A 23,300-nucleotide genomic window follows, 5' to 3' on the forward strand; every position below is an offset into this window, starting at 1 on the left:
GTCACACGGGGCGGGTAATACACAAGTCATGCTGACAAAGTGCAAAGTTCTAAATATCATTCCCTACCTCCCCAACACCCTTAAACTTCATCAGTTCTTGAACCTGATGATTTGGAACTTCGGGCTTTTGTATCTCCTGCCCAATGGTAGCTGTGAGAAGATGGCTTGGACTGGATTGTGGGGATCTTTGGTGATATACAGTGCCCGTAAGTATACAGTCCCCTTGGAAGTTGTCATGTTGTACTGTTTTACAACATTGAATCACAGTGGATTTAATTTGGCTTTTTTGACACTGATCAACAGAAAAGACACTTATGTCAAAGTGAAAACAAATGTTGACAAATTGGTCTAAATTTATTACAATTATTAAATACAAAATAATTGATTGCATAATTACTCACCCCCTTCATGTCAGTATTCAGTTGATGCACCTTTGGCAGCAGTTACAGCCTTGAGTGTGTGGATCGGTCTCTATCAGCTTTGCACATCAGGACACTGCTATTTTTCCCCATTCTTCCTTACAAAACTGCCCAAATTCTGTCAGATAGTTTGGGGATCATGAGTGAACAGCCATTTACAAGTCCAGCTACACATTCTCAATTGGACTCTGGACTCAGACTTGGCCTCTTCAGGAAATCAAAATCTGTTGTTTTTAAGCAATTCCTGTATAGCTTTGGTTTTATGCTTGGAGATGTTGCCTTGCTGGAAAGCAGGTCTTCTCTTAAGTTGCAGTTCTTTTGCAGACTGCATCAAGTTATCCTCCAGAATTTCCCTGTATTTTGCTGCATTCATTTTACCCTCTACCTTCACAAGTTTTTCATGGCCTGCCGCAGTGAAGCATCCCCACAGCGTGATGCACCACTACCATGCTTGACAGTAGGGATGGTGTGTTTTGATGATGCGTGGTGAACATGGTGTTTAGTCTGATGTCCAAAAAGCTCAATTTTGCTTTCATCAGACCATAGAACCTTCTTCCAGCTGTCTTCAAAGTATCTCACATGCCTTCTGGCAAGCTCTAGCTGAGACTTCATGTGAGTTTTTTTTTCCCAACAGTGGCTTTCTCTTTGCCACTCCCATAAAGCTGTGACCGGTGAAGCACTTGGGCAACAGTAGTTGTATGCACAGTCTCTCGCATCTCAGCCACTGAAGAAGAATTCTTCTCCTCCTTCTCCTTCTATTTCTGGCTGTTTAGATGTATCTAGGTGTATTACAGCCCTCCGCAGGATGTATAATTAATTATAGAACTTCAAGGGGCTCAAATTTTCAAATACAACATAGTCTCACGTATAAACTGAATAATACTCTTCAATCAGATGTTGATTCTCTTGATGGCCAAACAAAGATTTAATAGAAAACCAGAATAAATTTAAGCCAGATAGCCTCTTGAACAAATGCTTCTTTCAATTTTGTATCGATTACAGCTCAGCAAAACATGCTGGACTGTCTCTGGACTACCACAGTTACATAATCCAGTAGGATGTTTTCCTATTATCTTTAAATAATAGTTTAGCCCACAATGCCCCAACCTAAGTCTTGTAAATTTCACCATATCTCTACGACTTAAAAGATAACAGTCTGAGACCTTTTTAACAAGTGGGTGACTAGAAAAATAATGCCTGCCCCTTAATTCATTTTTCCAATCCTCCTGCCACTTCTTCTCTATACCTTTTTTTAATCCTACTTCTCAATTCTGCTCTGCCTAGGGGAACTCTAATTTCTACTTGCCTGCTCTGTAAGGAAGACTTTGCAATGCCATCCACAATTTCATTTCCCTCCACCCCAGCATGCCTAGGTATCCATGAAAATCTAACTGCACAACCCATCTTCCCTACTCTAAACAACACTAAGAGAATCTCAATAACTATGTCAGGACGAGCTTTTGATTTACTCCCTTTTATAGACGCTAAGGCAGCAGCAGAATCTGAACAGATGATAACCCTGCATGGTCGAGAGTCTTCTATCCACCATGAGGCCCAGAGGATTGCTAATAATTCTGTTGCAAAGACAGAAACACCATCTGAAACCCGGTGACCAATTTTAACTCCAAGTTGAGACACATACATCCCAAATCCTGCCCTACTGCTCTCTGGGTCCACTGAGCCATCAGTAAAAATCTTCAGATAAGATCCCCATTTATTATTTAAATATTCATTTGTGATCAACGCTGATGAAATTGCACTGCTTCCTTGAAGCTGAAAAAGGAGGAACAGGTCTACTTCTGGTTCTGGAAAGAGCCAAAAAGGGACAGGTGGCAGGCAAATTTGGTCAACTATGTCTTCCTCAGTCAGTTTCAATTTCACAGCCCAGTTATTAAACAAATCTAAAAATGGGTATCTTTTAATTTTAGTTTGGCTCTCTGACTTCCCCTGCAAAAGACATTTTGATGGACAGCTCTGATTGAATCCATTTAGTTTTACCCAATACTGCAGGCCCAACTGGATTTGTCTTAAATGTAGAGGAACTTCTCCCATCCCCACACATAATGCCGGGACTGATGTTGTTCTAAAAGCTCCACAACAGAGTCTAAGTGCTTTGGACTGCACAGTGTCTAGTTTTCCAAGCACTGCTGTAGCAGCGGAACCATAAGCAACACAACCATAATCTATAACTGATCTAATCATAGCTAGATATATTAAGTACATAGTTTCCTGCCCTGCTCCCCAGTCGCATCCAGCAATACTTCTCATGACATTTAAAACTTTCTCACACTTTCCAATTGTTGTCTTTCATCAAACCAGACACCTAAAAACTTGAATACCTTGACTCTTTCTAGTGGAGAATCATCTAGACACAATTCACAATCAGGAATCTTTCTTCTAAAGCCAAAAATCATATATTTGGACTTAGAAGCAGAAATCCTGAAACCCCATTTATTAGCCCAGTTTTCAACTGATCTTAAAGCCTTTTGTACCTGCCTTAATATCTGCTTGATGTTTCTTCCTCTTTTCCAGATTGCACCATCATCTGCAAACAATGATTTGCCAAATCCTGTCCCTACCTGATCAAAGTTATCATTTATCATGACATTAAAAAGAACTGGACTAATGACACTTCCTTGAGGGGGACCATTACTTATTTTAACTGACTTGGAGCTTGTTCTGCCTATTCTTACTTGAATTGACCTTTCCTTAAGGAAATCTTTGATCCAATTAAACATTCTACCTCTAATTCCCGCATCATAGAGTTTAATTAATAAGCCATCCTTCCACAGTGAGTCATATGCTCTTTCAATATCTAGGAATACACTTACCATTACTTCTCTATTTTGAAATGCTTTTTTAATATCATGATCTAAAAGGGCAACAGATTCCATTGTTGATCTTCCAGTTCTAAAACCATTTTGATAGGCAGCAAAACGTCCCTTATTCTCCAAAAAAATAAACAAGTCTGTTGGTGACCATGCGTTCCATAGTTTTACAAAGCACTGATGTTAAAGCTAAAGGCCGATGCGAACTAGGACTAGATGCATCCTTACCTGGCTTTAAAACTGGAACTACCACCGCATGCTTCTATTCTACTGGTAATTTTCCTTCTTTCCACACTGAATTAAACAATGCTAGAATTTCTATAATTACAGAGTCATCTAAATGCTTAAGCAATTCATAACACAGTCCATCCCTACCAGGAAAAGTGTTTGAACCTGATTGGACACCTTCCTGCAATTCCTGAAGGGAGAAAAACAAATTTATGGAGCTATTATCATCCAAACTCCTGTCCAATTTCCAACTTTACAACTTTCCTTTAACGTAATTTCCTTTCTCAGATCACCTAACTCTCCAGAACTGTGTAATGCTTGGAACACCTCTACAAATATATCAGTCTTTTCCTTATTGGTTACAGCTTCAATATCTCCTTCCAGCAAAGCTGGGATACATGGTTTCCTATATATCTCTCCAACTATCCCTCTTTGCATTTTTAATTACTCTCCTTGCTACTGCTCTTTCCTTTTTATACTCCATAACATTATCTAATACTGGGTACTTTCTTAATTTCCTGTAAGCTCTATTTCTGTTTCTTACTGCTATATCACAATTTTTATTCCACCACGGAACTAATGCTTGAGCCTTAAGTACATTCCATAGCGGAATAGTCAACTGAGCAACTTTATGAATTATAGAACAGAGGGATTCATTCCAATCATCTATGGAGCCCTCACTATTAATCTCTTCTATTATATCCACAGGTTTCTCCTGGTACTCATCCCAATGGGCCAAAGAAAAATTATACCTAGCAGACCTCTCCTCAACTTCTACTATCAAATTTCTACCAAATGTACATAATATGGGATAGTGATTACTTCCTAGTGTGTATCTGTCCATAACATCCCATTCCCCATCCTTAGCTAAATTTGAGGAAGTGATAGATAAGTCTAAGTGACTACAAGTATTCTTTACAATATTAAATCTTGTAGGCCTGCTGTCATTTAGCAGTACCACGTTGTATTTATCTAGAAACTCCTCTATTACCACTCCATTACTATCTTTACTTTCACCACCCCATATAGGATTATGGGCATTGAAATCTCCAACCCAGATTACTGGGGATCTTACCTTATTCATAATTTCATCCAAATCTGATAACATCATATTACCTGGATTATAAAAGTTAATCAAAGTTATTTGACCACGAGAGCTCCAAACCGCCACAGCCACAATTTCAAGGTTAGATTTAAAATCAAGTCTTCTAAACTGGAGTCCTGCTTTTATGAAAGTTGCACACCCTCCACCAGATTTACCTGTTCTTCAGCTCTCAAACTATCATATCCAGGGATCACAAAATCTAAATGAGGCTTTAACCATGTCTCCTGTATACAGATCAAATCAGGCTTGTCTTTAAAAGTTCCAACAAATCTTTTTAATTTTTGACCATTTGCAGATAAACTTCTTGCATTCCATTGTAATATTAAAAACATCCAAATACTAATTATTGGCCTCTTCATCCATATAAAGCTCCTCCGTACTCTCTGATCCTGACAACTGGGAAGTATTCAGTGATTGTTTGTCTGTCATATACTCATGTAATTTTTCCGGTGAAATCTGTTTTATATCAAGGAATCTCTCTGCAGCTCCAACAACTACTTTTATCATATCCGACCTCTTGGCTGTAGTTTTAGCCCCGACCAGTACATCAGCAACAAACGCCAAAAAAGACTCATTAGTCATCAATAACATGCCTGAAGGAACCATAGTTGGAGAACTCAGAATGAACTGACTCCCCATGGATACTAACATCCCGAATCTGCTTTGCCTTACTAAAATATTCACATCCTCTGAACGCCGCTATATGGTCCCCTCCACAGTTACTGCATTTAGGCACCACTGCCTTACATGCTTTAATATCATGTTCCTCTCCACATTTCATACATCTTCTTTTACCTCGACATGAACCAGCAACATGTCCAAATCTCTGGCAATTATAACAGTGTAAGGGAGGCCTAATGTATTCTCTAACTTGATAAGATGTGCACCCAAGATAGACTCTAGTTGGAAGAACATCACCTGCAAAAACCAGAAGAACAGGTAACCCAATTACCACCTTCTCTCGATTTTAATCATTTGGCTTCAATCACTTGACCACCTTTAATATTGTCCAAAATTTCCTTTTCAGTTATGCCAGACCAAATACCATACACTACCCCCTTAACTCCTTTGCTTTCTTTCAGAGTAATATACTCCATTTTCACAACCAATTTTCCCACCATTTTAGCATTGTTATATTGGTCAATATCTTTGCAACAAATTTTCAGCAATCCATTAGACAAAATCTTGGCCTGGAATCCTTTACCTATTTGGTTCTCTAATGCTGCTGCCACTTTCAAAGGATTAAGGGCCCTAAATCCTCCTTCTCCTTCCTTCTGACCTTTAATTTTATACAGAACTATAAATTCCTCCAATTCACCCATTTTCCTCAATTTGTTGTCCCCCATTACTTCAGGTCTTTCACTTGATGCACCCCTTTTTTGGCTACCTTTACTTCTGGAGTATTCCACAGTCTCCCACCCTCCCCCTTCAATCTCAACCACCCCCCCTCCCTTTTGCAGCCATAGGCTACAAATTAACCCTTTCAAAACTACTAGGTTTCTTGATGCCAAAGTTCCCACCCACTCAATCAACCAACTCCTCCTGGCCAAAATGCCTGGCCCCAGCCACCACTGAAGCTTGTAACTCCTCTAGAGTTGTTATAGGTCTCTTAGTGACCTCCCTCACTAGTCCCCTTCTCGCACTGTCACTCGGTTTGGAGGATAGCCTGATTTACATATGTGCCATATTCTTTCCATTTTTTGATGATTGACTTAACTATACTCCAAGGGATATTAAATAACTTGGAAATTTTCTTGTATCCATCTCCTGACTTGTGCTTTTCAATAACTTTTTTGTGGAGTTGCTTGGATTGTTCTTTTGCATTCATGGTGTAGTTTTTGCCAGGATACTGACTCACAAGCAGTTGGATCTTCCAGCTACAGGTGTATTTTACTACAATCAATTGAAACACCTTGACTGCACACAGGTGATCTCCATTTAACTAATTATGTGACTTCTAAGACCAACTGGCTGCACCAGTGATGATTTGGTGTGTCATATTAAAGGAGGTTTCACTTTGACACGAACGAGTCTTTTTCTGTTGATCAGTGTCAAAAAAGCCAAATTAAATCCACTGTGATTCAATGTTGTAAAACAATAAAACATGAAAACTTCCAGGGGTGGGGGGGGTGAATACTTTTTATAGGCACTGCATATTGCTTTCTTGAGGCAGTTTCCTGTAGATACTACAGATAGTGGGGCGGATGTGCTCAGAGTCCACCGCAGCTTGAAAAAAGCCCTTTGATTAATACTTGTCCATGCCGACCAGGATATATATTCAAGATAATCTCATTTCTCAACACTGCCCATTTCCTTCTAAACACCTGTCATCTACATCCTTCTTAAATACTGTAGAACCCAGTTAATTGGAACACATCAGGACCAGTACATTTTGGCCCAACTACGTGGCTGCCCCAGTTAGTCAGTTTCATGGAAATGGCTGAAAAGGTATAAAATCACAAACTGCCATTTAACAGAGTTACAATTTATGTATATAAATGAAAAACAAAACAAATTAGAGCACAGTCAATACTCCCACAGGGCTACAAAACTGTGCATTAATTATTGGTAGTTATCAACAGAGGAATTCATCCGGAGTACACTGCCATAACCTTTTGATTGCCTATAAATGAACACAATCAACACAGACACCTTGTTCAGATAATGGATTGCTTTCATACAATGCTTTTGATCAATGCATTCTCCAAGTATTCATTTTCACAGTCACATTCAAGATGATTGTCGATACCATAAGATACAGGAGTAGAATTGGGCCATTTGGCCCATCGAGTCTGCTCCACCATTTCATCATGGCTGATCCATTTTCCCTCTCAGCCACAATCTCCTGCCTTCTCCCCGTATCCACTCATGCCCTGACTAATCAAGAATCTATTAAGTTTTGTCTTAAATGTACCCAATGACTTGGCCTCCACAGCCACCTGTGGCAACAAACTCCTCAGATCACCACTCTGGCTAAAGAAATTCCTCCTCATCTCTGTTCTAAAACAACACCACTCTATTCTGAAACTGTGTCTTTTGGTCTTAGACTCTCCTGTAAGTTTTCACAAGTAAAACAACATGAGGCATTTTATGTTTAAGAAAAACTGTAACAACTCATTTATTGTACTCCAAACACTGACCACAAAAAACGAGGTAACAGAGCTTCATGTAATATGTAGTCACGTCAAATCAGCCTCTTAAAGTGAACCCCAACTCAGTGTCAGTGGTTGTGAATTATGTACATTTCCACCAATTACATTACTCGACACAGACCCCCCCCCCCCAGAATTCACTAAAACTGCCATAGTGAGCCTGTCCCGATCTCAGATAAGCTGCCCAGCTCGGGTTCTAGTTTCCACATCCTTCCTGCAGTGAGATGACCAGAACTGAGCACAGGACTCCAAATGAGGTCTGACCAGGATCCTATGTAGCTACAACATTACCTCTCGGCTCTTAAACTCAATCCCACGGTTGATGAAGGCCAACACACCGTATGCCTTCTTTACCATACAGTCAACCTGCGCAACAGCTTTGAATGTCCTATGGACTCAGACCCCAAGATCCCTCTGATCCTCCACACTGCCAAAAGTCTTACCATCAATACTATATTCTGCTGTCATATTTGACCTACCAGAATGAACCACCTCACACTTATCTGGGTTGAACTCCATCGGCCACTTCTCAGCCCAGTTATGCATCGAATCGATATCATGCTGTAACCTCTGATAGCCCTCCACACTATCCGCAACACCCTTAACCCCCTCAACCTTCGTGTCATCAGCAAGTTTACTAACCCATCCCTCCACTTCCTCATCCAGGTCATTTATAAAAATCACAAAGAGAAGGGGTCCCAGAATAGTTCTCTGAGGCACGCCACTAGTGACCGACCTCCATGCAAAATATGACCCGTCTGCAACCACTCTTTGCCTTCTGTTTGCAAGCCAGTTCTGGATCCACAAAGCAATGTCCCCTTGGATCCCATGCCTCCTTACTTTCTCAATAAGCCTTGCATGGAGTACCTTATCATATGCCTTGCTGAAAGCCATATACATTACATCTACTGCTCTACCTTCCTCTGTGTGTTTAGTCACATCCTCAAAAAATTCAATGGCTCATAAGGCACAGCCTGCCTTTGTCAAAGCCATGTTGTCTATTCCTACTCACATTATGTGTCTCCAAATGTTCATAAATTCTGCCTCTCAGGATCTTCTCCATCAACTTTCCAACTAATGAAGTAAGACTCACTGATCTATACTTTCCTGGGCTATCTCTACCCCCTTTTTTGAACAAGGGAATAACATCTGCAACCCTCCAAACCTCTGGAACCTCTCCCATCCTGATTGATGATGCAAAGATCATTGCCAGAGGCTCAGCAATCTCCTCCCTTGCCTCCCACAGTAGCCTGGGGTATATCATCCAGTCCTGGTGACTTATCCAACTTGATGCTTTCCAAAACTCCAGCACATCCTCTTTCTTAATGTCTATATGCTCAAGCTTTTCAATCCGCTGTAAGTCATCCCTACAATTGCCAAGGTACCTTTCTGTAGTGAATACTGAAGCAAAGTATTCGTTAAATACCTCCGCTATTTCCTCTGGGTCCATACACACTTTTCCATTGTCACACTTGATTGGTCCTATTCTCTCACGTCTTATCTTCTTGTTTTTCGCATACTTGTAGAATGCCTTGGGGTTTTCCTTAATCCTACTCCCCAAAACCTTCTCATGGCCCCTTCTGGCTCTCCTAATTTCATTCTTAAGCTCCTTCATGCTAGCCTTATAATTTTCTAGATCTCTATCATTAACTAGTTTTTTGAACCTTTCGTAAGCTTTTCTTTTCTTCTTGACTAGATTTTCAACTGCCTTTGTACACCATGGTTCCTCTGCCCTACTATCCTTTCCCTGTCTCATTGGATCGTACCTGTGCAGAACAGCATGCACATATCCCATGAACACTTGCCACTTTTCTGGGTACATTTCCCTGAGAAGATCTGTTCCCAATTTATGCTTCCAAGTTCCTGCCTGATAGCTTCGTATTTCCCCTTAATGCAATTAAACGATTTCCTAACTTGTCTGTTCCTGTCCCTCTCCAATGCTATGGTAAAGGAGACAGAATTGTAATCACTATCTCCAAAATGCTCTCCCACTGAGAAACCTGACCAGGTTAATTTCCCAATACCAGATCAAGTACAGCCTCTCCTCTTATGGCTTATCTGCATGTTGTGTCAGGAAAGCTTCCTGAACACACCTAACAAACGCCACCCCATCTAAACCCCTTGTTCTAGGGAGATGCCAGTCATTAATGGGGAAATTAAAATCCCCCATCAAGACAACCCTGTTATTACTTCACCATTCCAGAATCTGTGACCCTATCTGCTCCTCGATGTCTCTGTTACTATTGGGTGTTCTATAAAAAACACCCAGTAGAGTTATTGACCCCTTCCTGTTTCTAACTTCCATCCACAGAGACTCAGTAGATAATCTCTCCATGATTTCCACCTTTTCTGCAACCGTGACACTATCTGATCAGCAGTGCCACGCCCCCACCTCTTTTGCCTCCCTCCCTATCCTTTCTGAAACATCTAAAGCCCGGCACTCTAATTAACCATTCCTGTCCCTGAGCCATCCAGGTCTCTGTAATGGCCACAATATCCTAGCTCCAAGTACTGATCCATGCTCTAAGCTCATCCGCTTTGTTCATAATGCTTCTTGTATTAAAATAGACGCACCTCAAACCATCGGTTTGAGCGCATCCCTTCTCTATCACCTCCCTCTCACACTGCCTACAAGCTTCCTCTATTTGTGAGCTAACCACCCCTTCCTCCGTCTCTTCAGTTTGGTTCCTAGCCCCCAGCAATTCTAGTTTAAACTCTCCCCAATAACCTTAGCAAACCTACCCACCAGGATATTGCTCCCCTTCTGATTCAAGTGCAACACGTCCTTTTTGTACAGGTCACGCCTACACCAAAAGAGGTCCCAATGATCCAGAAATCTGAATCCTTGCCCCCTGCTCCTATCCCTCAGCGACGCATTTATCCTCCACCTCATTCTATTCCTATACTCACTGTCGTGTGGCACAGGCAGTAATCCGAGATTACTACCTTTGAGGTCGTGTTTCTCAGCTTTTTTCCTAACTTGCTGTAGTCTATTTTCAGGACCTCCTCCCTTTTCCTACCTATGTCGTTGGTACCAATATGTACCACGACCTCTGGATGTTCACCTTCCCACTTCAGGATATCATGGACATGATCAGAAACATCCCGGACCCTGGCACGTGGGAGGCAAACTACCATCCGTGTTTCTTTCTGCGTCCACAGAATCGCCTGTCTTGACCCCGTAACTATAGAGTCCCCTATCACTGCTGCCATCCTCTTCCTTTCCCTACTCTTCTGAGCCACAGGGCCAGACTCTGTGCTGGAGGCGCGGCCAGTGTTGCTTCCCCCAGGTAGGCTGTCCCCCCCCCCAACAGTACTCAGGCAGGGGTACTTATTGTTAAGGGGAACAGCCACTGGGGTGCTCTCTAGTACTTGACTCTTGCCCTTCCCTCTCCTGACTGTTACCCACTTACCTGTCTCCTGAGACCCCGGTGTGACTACTTGCCTATAGCTCCTCTCTGTCACCTCCTCACTCTCCCTGACCAGACGAAGGTCATCGAGTCGCATCTCCAGTTCCCTAACGCAGTCACTAAGGAGCTGCAGCTCAACGCACCTGGCGCAGATATGGCCTGGGAGGTTGGGAGTCTCCTGGACTTCCCACATCTGACACCCAGTACAGAGCACTGACCTCATAGTAATGCTTCCTATTTCTATTCTACACAAGTAACTTACGTCGCCTCGACCCGTTATTGCCATAGCCTTCCTACTCTGACTCCCTCTACTTTTAACACCTGCTCTATAAAGCTGTCTTCTTTTTAAATACTTCCCCCCGGTCTAACTCGCTGACGTCCATGCACTTGCACAGTCGTGCCTCGATCAAGACCATAAGACATAAGAGTAGAATTAGGCCATTCAGCCTGATGAAGTTTTAAGGATATTGGGGGATGTAAGAAATGATTCTTGGACTCTTGTAAATAATGGGTTAAAATTAAGTGCCAGCTTGTGTGTGTTCTGTTCTGTGAAAGTGTGCAGAGTCTGTCCTTGGCTAAGGAATTTGCCTTCAACTTGTTTAGATTGTTACGTAACCGGCAACAATGAATATTAATCGAGACAGGTTTTATGAAAACAACCAAACATTTATTAAACACATATAAGCGATAAGGGAAAAAAAAACACAAAGGAAAACTTTAACTAGAGGTTAAACAGGTATGCAGCCATTCATCAACTCCACTCGGCTCTGGTCCTTAAGGCGTTAAATGCGAAAACAGTTCTTAAAGCGATACAGTCAGATATAGCTCTTAAAGCGACAACTTCAAAAGTCCAACAGTTTTACGCATTCAATTGGGAGAGACTTCTCTGGAGAAAGATTTCTTCACAGAGGCACCTTTACTGCCGATTCTGTCCACAGGATTCCCGATGCCGAAAAATAAACAGTTTAAATCAACTGACCTTAAATTCCTTTTAGAGAGAGAGAGCCTTTGTGCATGAACTCATTGCGCTTTTACAAGAGTTATCTCGATGCAGGTTCTCTCCAACGAAGATTCAATAAGGTCGATTCTTTATTAAACTGCCAAACAATGCCGACTTCTCTCGATCCTTCACTTCGATGAATTCTTCACTCTCCCTTCAAAACTATCGGAATTGAGTAAATTGGCACTTCCAGCCACAAATTTCCAGTCCAAATGCAATATCTTGTAAGAGAACCCTCCTTCCGTTTTAAAAATGAAACTGTGTCACAAAAACAAACACGCAACAGAAACGGAGGCACAACACGTTCTACCTGGAAATCTACAAACTCAAAAATCTACTGCGTCACCTGAGTCGACCCTTATATAGTCACGGGGGCACATGTCATCACGTGACCTCACATCGGCGGGAAAATCACATCAGGTGACCTCCAAAAGACCATCACATCATTCTCACACAAAAAAAACAGAAATCCTTGAGCATGTAACAAGATTAACAACTTAGGCAGCTGTTCCTTTGGGAATGACATGGGGGCTGAATTCACACAGGTCTCATACATCATGCCTTATGATTTCACATCACTGATCTAAGTTCCCTCGTTTGTTTAGAGAGAACACACTGATAAGGCAAGTATCTGTCTGTAATTAAAACCTTGATTTAGTGGACTCTCTTACCTAAGTAATTAGGTTTTGGTCTAACTGACTTGGCGGGAATACCTGTTGAAACTGAGTGCTCTTTGTCTCTTCCGTTTTATAAATTGCCATGTTTGTGAGCGTAACACAGAGCTCATCATGAGCTGCCAGAGAGAGAGAGAAATTCTGTCTCTTTGACGTTCGGCTCCGAGTTTCTCGAAGGCTGAGCTCGAACAAATAAGCTGGTGAAAAGGATAAAGAAAAGAACTGTGTGGTGTGATTATTGGTCCGACGAGTTTAAGTTTATATTTGGTGCCATGACTTGGATCCCAGCGAAGGGAACGTTTCTCTGGGCTGAGTAAGCGACCGAGGGTTTGAATCGAACACAACTGAGTGGTAGAGTGCCCCGAGGTGTTTTACCTCTGGCCACTCCTTGTGTCCGGTCAGGCATTCTGCCCCTCGCCCATTGAAACATGTACCTTGATAGGATCCAACGAACCACCCGGACCAGGAGAATGAGGTAAGCAGTTGTTTTTGTGAGGTTGCTGCGGGTGACATTGGCTATTCTGTATTACGCTCGAAACAGGATTACGAGCTCCAGTCGGGAGAAGTGGTCGCCGCTGCCCAACGAGTTCGGTAAAGGGTTGTGCATGCCTCAAAATATGGCTGGTTTAAATTTGATGTTAAGGATACGAGACTGGCAGTCTGGTAAATTTCTCACCTTGGCAGCAAAAATATTGCCAGTTGAAATTTGATGATGATGATCAAAATGTGACAAGTTCAGGATAAAGGAGGGAAGGGGACCCCCTTCCAGGGTATGTGAGAGTTGTTTTTGTGAGTATTAACGGAAAATATGGCTAGCTGTTGTTTTTGTGAGTACTAAAGTCTGCGGGTGCTGAAGAATTGGACAACAGGTCTTTGGCCTGGTCGATTAAGCTGTATAATTGAGTCGATTTAACTAATTGGGCAACGGGCAAGGAGAAGGTCTATGTGTGGGGGCATCAACCCAGTAATTAGATAAGGGGGTAACCAACCTGGTCTATTCTAGTTGGCCCGGTGGGCCAGTGGCAGTGGCCTGGTAAATTGAAGTAATTAATTGGGTTATAGGCGGTTGACCTGGTAAATTGACCAGCACAGGATGGGACAGGCATTTGGCCGAACAGAGGGGAAAGGAACTCTTGCCTTGCCTTGCCTTGTACCTTTAACTCCTGGTGGAGTCGTTGGGGCACCATCATGACAAACTTTGCACCAGTCTGTTCCATCTGTCGCGGTTGTGTGCCAGAGCCTGGGTCACCGCAAATGTTTTCCTTGTCCATTCTTTAATGTTGTCTGTCCATCTTTTCCTCTGTCTGCCTCTCCTTCTTTTCCCCTCCACAGTTCCTTGTAGAACGGTCTTTGCAAGATCTTGTTACGTGGCCGTACCATCTCAGCTTTCTTTTCTTCACCATTGTGAGATCTTTATGGGGGCCAATGTGGTGCTGGATGGTCTTGCGGACCTGCTGGTTTGTGATGTGGTCCAAGTATGAGATGCCCAAGATGTTGCGAAAGCATCTCATTTCCAATGCCTGTATCTTCCTCTGTAGCTCTGCTGTGAGAGTCCATGTCTCGCATGCGTACAGGAAGATGGAGAATACTAATGCACGCAGGAGTCTGATCTTGTACTTCAAGGTGATGTTGCTGTCCCTCCATATTGTCTTTGGGTTTGGATAGTGCAGTCATTGTCTGTGCGATTCTTGCCAGGACTTCTGGTCTTGATCCTTCATCACTGATGATTACCCCTAGGTATTTGAACTGCTGCACTATCTCAAATCTCTGACCATGGACTTAGATGTCTGTTGTAATGGCACCGTTGGCATTTGCCATGAGCTTGGTTTTCTTGCCACTTATTTCCATTCCAAACGTTGTGGAGGCTCTGTCAAGATGGCTGAATAGGTTGACCAGTTTGTTCTCTGTTCCTGCAAGTCCATCAATGTCGTCAGCAAATCTTAGGTTTGTGATGTTCCTCTCTCCGATGCTGACTGTGCCCAAATGATCTTCAAGGGCAACACTCATGATCCGTTCTAGGAAGACGTTGAAGAGAGTGGGGGAGAGGAGGCAGCCCTGACGGACTCCTACAGAGGTATGGAACCTCTCCCTGATGGTGCCCTGAGTGAGTACTGCACTGGTTGCCTTGGCGTAAAGCTGATGGATTGTATGAATCAGCTTCTGCCCCATGTTGAATTTCTTCATGGTGGCCCATAAGGCATCATGCCAGACTCTGTCAAATGCCTTCTTGAAGTCTATGAAGACGTGGTAGAACTCTCTCTGGAATAGACTCCCCTGCAGTCTATCCGGATATTAAGTATAGTGCTAACAAAGAAACTGGGAAACAGTGTGTGGCCACCGGGGGAACTTGCGATATAACCTCTTGTGAACAAGCCGTAAATTTAATTTGGGAAAAGAATTGCGGTAAAATAAAAGTGGAAATTATTAATCAAAGAATGGAAAGGTAAAACTGATACCAAATGGAATAATACTTTACTGGCCAGTTGGAGGAACAATGCATGTGATAGAGGAATAGAGGTGTGTACAGGTGACGTGCACTCCCAAGAGTTGGGAAACATTAAAGGTGGAGTGCGAATAGGTAGATGGGAGAAGAGAACGAGAACGAGAGAAACAAAGAACGCAGACAAAGGCAGATATGGACAGACAGGAAGGTTTAAATCGGCTGTGCCGCGCGTGAGATCTAGGGCCAATACGGGATCCTGAACCCATGTCTGGCATACCAGCCCTGTTTACGGACAGTGACCGCGATGAGGATTGGGCACCCACCGTATCCCCCACCTTACCAGGGGCCGAGTGCATCCAGTGCTCCCGAAACCCAATCCTCCCAGTACTCAGATACGGTGGTCGCTCGGGTAAAACAGCGGCGGCAGGGAAGGGGAGGCTCCCTGTACCCTGAGAGCCAGGAAGGGAATACTGAGGATTATTCCGAGACAGGGGAAAGAATTCAATAAAACCATGCACCCTGGAAGCCTCAAGAAATGATAGTGATCATAAATCAGGCCCCCAATAGAAAAGAAAAACCAGCACAGTTTGCTCAGTATGTCCGCAGTACTGTACAAATGTATAATGCCACCCCGCAAGATTTATTTGGTCTCTGCTGCATGATTCTCTCAGCTGATGAGGGGCAGAAATGGAAGGCAGAATTAAGATACCAAACCTATCAGGCGTTACAGGTGGGAATCCATAATAAGAATGAACAGACAGACCAGATTATTCAAGCCTTGGAGAGAGCTGTCCAACAACCTGTAAGTATCACCAAAGTACTTGACTGCAAACCTAAGTCTGGGGAATAGGGACCAGACTATCGGGAGTGATTTGTGGCCTGCTACTGCACTTTCGCAGGAGACCAAGCCTCTAATAATGGGAATCCGTCCCCCCAGTTTAATGCCTTACTGCTCCAATGCTTACCAATTAAGTTAGCCAACATGATTAAAACTAATAACATGGATTGGCCTGACAATGATAAAAATTGAATGCAACGAACTTTAACATATTATTGGGACCCAGTGCGAGGTTTCATTTACAGCCATCACCAGTCTGGGATGTAATCTAGCAGAGTGAGACTTGCTCTGTCCGTTGAAAGTCGAGATTCCTTGCACGGACAAGGGTGTCACCCTGGGACTAGCAAACAACCATCAGCTTTCCCAGTTACCGACCCCCCCCCCCGCCCAAGTGGTGGGCACTTAATCTGGACTCGACTTCGTCTGAACTCCCTCTGCCGGAGGCAGACCCTTATGTCATTCTGTGCTATGATCCCTCGAGGTGCTCCACTGAGGAAAGTCAATATTATGCACCTTTTGAGGGCAGAAGTTCCCAGTCACGGTGATTGGAGAGTTTATAGAAAGTGAGGACAGTGCATTACTGACTGAAGTAACAGATTTCCTTTGGCGACAGACAGGACTGGCGGTTCCCCATACCACCGTTAGGTTTTGCCCTAGGTTCAAGCCAAAGAGCCTAGGGTTCCTTGCCTACACACAGAAGAAACAAGCCTCCAGCACTGAGGGAGAATGGCAAGACTTGGCCGCGGGCCAACTCCAATACTGGAAGGAGTCGGAGGTGAAGACGGGACATCTGGTAAGACCACATCTCTGGGCAATTTCAGATCATGAAGTCAGCCGCACCAACTGCCCCCCTGTCCAGATCACCGTGAAAGAAGGACAGACTCTCCTATCCCTTCTGCAATACCCCCTCAAGCCCGAGGCAACGTTTTATGAGGATGGAAGCTCTTTTGTGGATCCAGCAAGGAAACGATGTTCTGGCTATGTCATAATGACGGACATTGAAGTAATTGAGCAAGTCTCTTTTGAAACAGCTGTCTCCATCCAGAAGGCTGAGCTGCTGGCTCTGACTCGTGCCTGTATCCTAGCAACAGACTAAAGTGCGAACTTTTACACAGACTCCCGTTATGCACTGACTACAGAACTTTGGGGTTTCCTGACTGCCTCTGGCCACCCCATTAGTAATGCTACCTTTGTAAACAACTTACTCACCGCTCTACAGCTACCTTGAATTTTCGCTATTATTAAATGTGCAGCCCATACTGGGGAATCTGATGAGATATTTAAGGGTAATGCTCGGGTTGATGCAGCAACTAAACAGACAGCCTTGAATCCCATACTTATAGTCCCCTCGGGAACCCAGCAAGCTCCTATTAGACAAAATCTAAGGACAGGTATGCCAGATATGGGGGAAGTAAGTACATTCTAGGGGGACACCCCTGAAGGAGAGCGCAAACTATGGTCCCAATGTGTTGCCACCTTGAACCTCAGACCAATTTATGGGTGACCCCTGCGGGACAGGTCTGTGTTCTCTCTGTGTTCTTACCTATTTTGAAAGATCATGTACAGTTAGAGTTAAAAAATACACGTGGACTAAGATGTTAACTGTCCTGTGCTATCACCAGTGGGATCATCAGTTGATCTGCCACCTGTCTTCAGGAGTTTCGGCCCGCTTATGATCAAGACTCCCTCGAGGTGGTGGGCCAGCAGTGCTAAAGCACCATCTCCCACTGGTGAGCTTAAAAACTTGGCATCTGCCTCTATCAGAGTTGTTGGTCACTTCCATCAATCAGATAGTCTACTCTTCAGGTGTCTATGCAACTACTGAAGGGTTTGCAAGATATGTATACACTGTCTGACTACCTGCCCCTCTGGACATACTTGGTCCACACCCATGCTGATCCTTTCTCTGCTGCCTCAGCTGCAGCCCTGCTGGTTGACTTGATCTCTCTTCTAGTGAAGCCAAGGTCACACAGCCACTTCTGGAAAGTGAACGCAATAAACCCACGGCAGCCTACTTCAAATGGATAGCATGAGACCTTCCACCCTCTGTCTCTGCACTCTGATCTTAATTCTGCATATTTAGTTAACTTGCGCTCATGAGCTTCATCGACGTTGTCTTCCCAGGGGACTGTGAGTTCACCAATAACCACTCCTCTACTGGTGTCAGACCATACGATTATATCTGGATGCAATGTGGTGAAAGCAATTTGTACATAATTGTACACACTTGGGCAAGGAGGGAATGGTTAATACTTTATTACAATCTTGGTGGCACCCTGACCTCCAGCAGGCAGCTGAAAAATGAGCCAAAGCATGCTTAATTTGTGAAAAAAACAAATGCTGGAAAGGGAATGCCTTGTGTTTCCAGAACTACCCCCTTGCCTGGTGGGCCTTTTTCTTGTTTACAACTGGATTTTATAGAATTACCTAGAGTACATTGTTACAAGTATTGCTTAGTGATAGTAGATGTATTTAGCAGATGGATTGAAGCTGTTCCTACAACTAATAACACTGCCATGACTGTTGTGAAAATATTGCTAGAAGAAATAATTCCTCGCTATGGACTTACAGAAATGATAAGCTCAGACAATGGGCTGCATTTTGTTGCCAAAATAAATGAGGAAGTCTGTAAAGAACTTGCTATAAAACAGCAGTTCCACTGCACCCATCATCCAAAAGCAGCCGGCATAGTGTGACTACCCCACAATTGAGCCTGGAGATTTTGTCCTGATCAAGAACTGGGATCGAGGGAAACTCGGACTTCGGTGGAGAGGACCACACTCACCATGACTGATTCTAAATATTTCACAACAACCAAGAAAGGAGAAATCTTCGTACTCAAAGCAGAACTCAACAGTGACAAGAAGGAGAAAAGGAAAGGTGCAGAAAAGAAAGTGATTGCGTCAACGACCATTAGCAAAATGTCCATGCCCTCTTTCCTGATGTCGTAAACTGTATGCAGACAGACAACTTGGAGCTGAAGAAGCTGGTGAACCTCTATCTAATGAGCTATGCAAAGAGCCAACCAGGTATGACAATTATGGCTGTCAACACTTTTGTTAAGGACTGTGAAGATCCCAATCCACTTATCAGAGCGCTGGCCGTGAGAACAATAGGCTGCATCCGTGTGGATGAAATTACAAAGTATTTGTGTGAGCCCCTGTTAAAATGTCTGAAGGATGAAGACCCTTATGTACAAAAACTGCTGCTGTCTGTGCAGCCAAGCTACATGACATCAATGCACAGCTGGTCTTCTGATCAGGGATTTCTGAACACTCTAAAGCAGGGGTGTCAAACTACCAGCCCGAAGGGGTCCAATTGGGCCCACAGGATGATTTGGGGGGGGAAAAAAGTATAATCACGACCGTTTATTATGTATCTGTACGGCAGCCGCTCTCTCTCCCACCACAGTCTGTGCCACCTGCTGCACCGGCAGCTTGTTGTGTGTACTTAGAAAACAACAGACGGCTGTTAACCACCTACTGTGCATAAGCACCTACCGCCCTGCACTGAAGACCACTAGGGCCCCACTTACGTCGTCAGACACAGTATAAACACACAGAGTACTCAGGTAAGTAACACCTGTAGCAAGGCTGAGACTGTCTGCTGCTGTAGTTCAAAATGTTTTCCAAGAAAAGAAAAGTTGACTTCAAAGGTCGGATATTCAACGATAATTAGAAAGATCATTTTTTCTTCTGTGAGGTCAAGTCAAGTCAAGTCAAGTCACATTTTATTGTCATTTCGACCATAACTGCTGGTACAGTACACAGTAAAAACGAGACAACGTTTTTCAGAACCATGGTGCTACATGAACAATACAAAAACTACACTGAACTACATAAAACAACACAAAACTACACTAGACTACAGACCTACCCAGGACTGCATAAAGTGCACAAAACAGTGCAGGCATTACAATAAATAATAAACAAGACAATAGGCACAGTAGAGGGCAGTAGGTTGGTGTCAGTCCAGGCTCTGGGTATTGAAGAGTCTGATGGCTTGGGGGAAGAAGCTGTTACATAATCTGGTCGTGAGAGCCCGAATGCTTCGGTGCCTTTTGCCAGATGGCAGGAGGGAGAAGAGTTTGTATGAGGGGTGCATGGGGTCCTTCATAATGCTGTTTGCTTTACGGATGCAGCGTGTGGTGTAAATGTCTCTAATGGCGGGAAGAGAGACCGCGATGATCTTCTCAGCTAACCTCACTATCCGCTGCAGTGTCTTGCAATCCGAGATGGTGCAATTTCCGAACCAGGCAGTGATGCAGCTGCTCAGGATGCTCTCGATACAACCTCTGTAGAATGTGGTGAGGATGGGGGGTGGGAGATGGACTTTTCTCAGCCTTCGCAGAAAGTAGAGACGTTGCTGGGCTTTCTTTGCTATGGAGCTGGTGTTGAGGGACCAGGTGAGATTCTCCGTCAATGGCAGACTTGTGTATCTGATATGCTCGTAACAAGTGGCTGTGGCAAAGGAGTACAATATCAAATGACACTATGAGAAGTCACATGGAGATAAATATGACAAGTACACAGGACGACTCAGGACACAAAAGGTAAACGAGCTTGAAACAGCTCTGAGAAAACAGCAATCAGTGTTCACCAAAAGTCGAGAGACTCATGATGGAGCTGTCAAGGCCAGCTATATTAATTGCCAACAAAATAGTTGCTACGTCAAAGCCATACTCAGAGGGGGAATTCATCAGGGCATGCATGCTGACGGCCGCTGAGCTGGCGTGCCCTGAGAAGAGACGGTTTTGGTAATAGCAGCTTGTCGAGAAATACTGTGGCAGAGAGAATCGGGGACCTTGCAGGAGATTTGAACAGTCAACTAAAAGACAAAGTGAAGTCATTTATTGCCTTCTCTATTGCAATTGATGAGAGCACCGACGTGACTGATGTAGCTCAATTGGGAATATTTATTCGTGGTGTTGATGCATCTTTGACCGTCGCTGAGGAGTTTGTGGGGATGGTGCCCATGACAAACACAACGGCAAAGGACGTTTTCTCCAGCCTCGTCGAGGCCTTGGACAGACTGGGGTTGACTGGAGTCATGCTGTCAGCGTGGCAACAGATGGCGCACCGTCCATAGTCGGGACAAAGGCAGGTGTTGTTGTGAAACTCAGAGAGAACGTTCAGACAGAGAAGCCAGAGCAGGAATTCAGGAATTTTCATTGTATTATACACCAAGAGGTGCAGTTGTGTAGCCTACATTTACAATTTGTTTCGTTAGATCTACATTTGTCTCTGCTAATGATCAATTTCAAATGGTTTATTAGTGGAAGGGGTGTGGCTCCCAAAACAACCTTAGCCAAAATAGCAACGTTTTTTCTCTCTCTCATCACAACTTTCTTGTAGCCTACTACTGTAAGTTAATGTTTGCTAGGCCATGTTCTTCATAAAAAATGAAATTCATGAAGTGAAACACTTTGTAGTTATAGCAGAGACTGAGACACATGAGAGCAGGTTGAAAAAAGCGGAGGCAACGAAAGCTATGGGGGCACGCATGCGTGCGTTCACATGTGCACAACTGATCCAGCCCACATGAAGTTGCATTTTGCCCAATCCGGCCCGTGATCTAAAATGAGTTTGACACTCCTGCTCTGAAGGATCTGATACCTGACTCTAATGCAATGGCCGTTGCAAATGCTGTGGCTGCTCTGTTGGAGATTGCAGAATTTCATCCAAACAGCAACTTGTTAGACCTCAATTTTCAGATAATGAACAAGCTTTTAACACCCTTAAATGAATATACTGAATGGGGTCATATGTTTATCCTTGATTGTTTGGCCAATTATAGCCCAAAGGATAACTGAGAAGCTCAAAGCATCTGTGAGCGTGTGACGCCACGTTTATCTCACACCAGCTCAGCTGTTGTCCTGTTGGCTGTAAAGGTTCTGATAAAGTTCATGGAAATGTTTTCAAAGGACTTGGATTACTATGGCACTTTGTTGAAGAAACTGGCTCCCCCACTGGTAACGCTATTGTCTGCAGAACCAGAATTCCAATATGTTGCCCTCTGAAATATCAACTTCATTATACAGAAAAGGTCTGAGATTCTTAAGCATTAAATGAAGGTTTGCTTTATAAAATACAATGCTCCAATATAAGTGAAACTGGAAAAACTGGATATTATGATTTGATTGGCTCCTCAAGCCAATATTGCACAGGTTTTGGCAGAATTGAAGGAGTATGCCACTGAAGTAAATGTTGACTTTGTACATAAAACTGTGCATGCAATTGGACGATGTGCAATTAAAGTTGAGCAATCAGCAGAACGCTGCATGAGTACGCTACTTGGCCTCATTCAGACAAAAGTAAACTATGTCATCCAAGAAGCTATTGTAGTAATAAAGGACATTTTCCGTAAATACCCAAACAAATATGAGAGGTTTATTGCAACACTTTGTGAAAATCTGGACTCAATGGATGAACCAGAAGCAAAAGCAGCGATGATATGGATAGTTGGAGAGTATGCAGAAAGAATTGACAATGCTGATGAGCTGTTAGAGAGCTTCCTGGAAGGATTCATGATGAGAGCACATGGGTTCAAGTACAACTTTTGACTACTATTGTGAAACTGTTCTTAAAAAAGAAACGACTGAGACACACAAGTTCTAAGCCTGGCGACACAGGATTTGGACAACCCTGACTTGAAAGACCGTGGCTGTATATACTGGCGTCTACTTTCTACAGATCCAGTGGCAGCAAAGGAAGTCGTATTGGCAGAAAAACCTCTGATTTCAAAAGAAACTAATCTTATTGAGCCAATGCTCCTTGATGAATTAATCTGCCATATTGGAATACTGGCCCATTGGTACCATAAGCCACCCAGTGCATTTGTGGAGGGGCAATCAAATGGGCTGCAAACGTGTTATTGAAGGAACTGAGTAGGAGGACTCTCTTGGAATAAAGGAAAATGTATTGAATTGAATAATCTTTGTTGTCATTATACTTAGGTACAATGAAGCTCTGTTTGGCTTTTTAGTTATCTTCTGTTGCTCCTTAAAAGTCTCCCAATCCTCTAGCTTCCCGCTCATCCCTGCTATGTTATACTTGCTCTCTTTTATTTTTATGCTGTCCTTGACTTCCCTTGTCATCCACGGTCGCCCCTTACTCCCCTTAGAATCTTTCTTCCTCTTTGGAATGAACTGATCCTGCACCTTCTGTATTATTCCCAGAAATACCTGTCACCCCTGCTAGGGTA

The 23,300-nt window shown here is 43.4% G+C and overlaps 1 protein-coding gene and 1 pseudogene across 1 annotated transcript in view; both read left to right on the forward strand.

Moving 5' to 3' along the window:
• The window catches only part of bdh2 (3-hydroxybutyrate dehydrogenase, type 2), a 94,888-nt gene that overhangs the window by 59,381 nt on the left and 12,207 nt on the right, over positions 1 to 23,300 (forward strand). The window lies entirely within an intron of this gene.
• Positions 18,884 to 22,974, forward strand: LOC134345049 (AP-1 complex subunit beta-1-like; annotated as a pseudogene).

The sequence above is a fragment of the Mobula hypostoma genome, chromosome 4 (genome assembly GCF_963921235.1).
Source record: "Mobula hypostoma chromosome 4, sMobHyp1.1, whole genome shotgun sequence".
Taxonomy (NCBI): Eukaryota; Metazoa; Chordata; class Chondrichthyes; order Myliobatiformes; family Myliobatidae; genus Mobula; species Mobula hypostoma.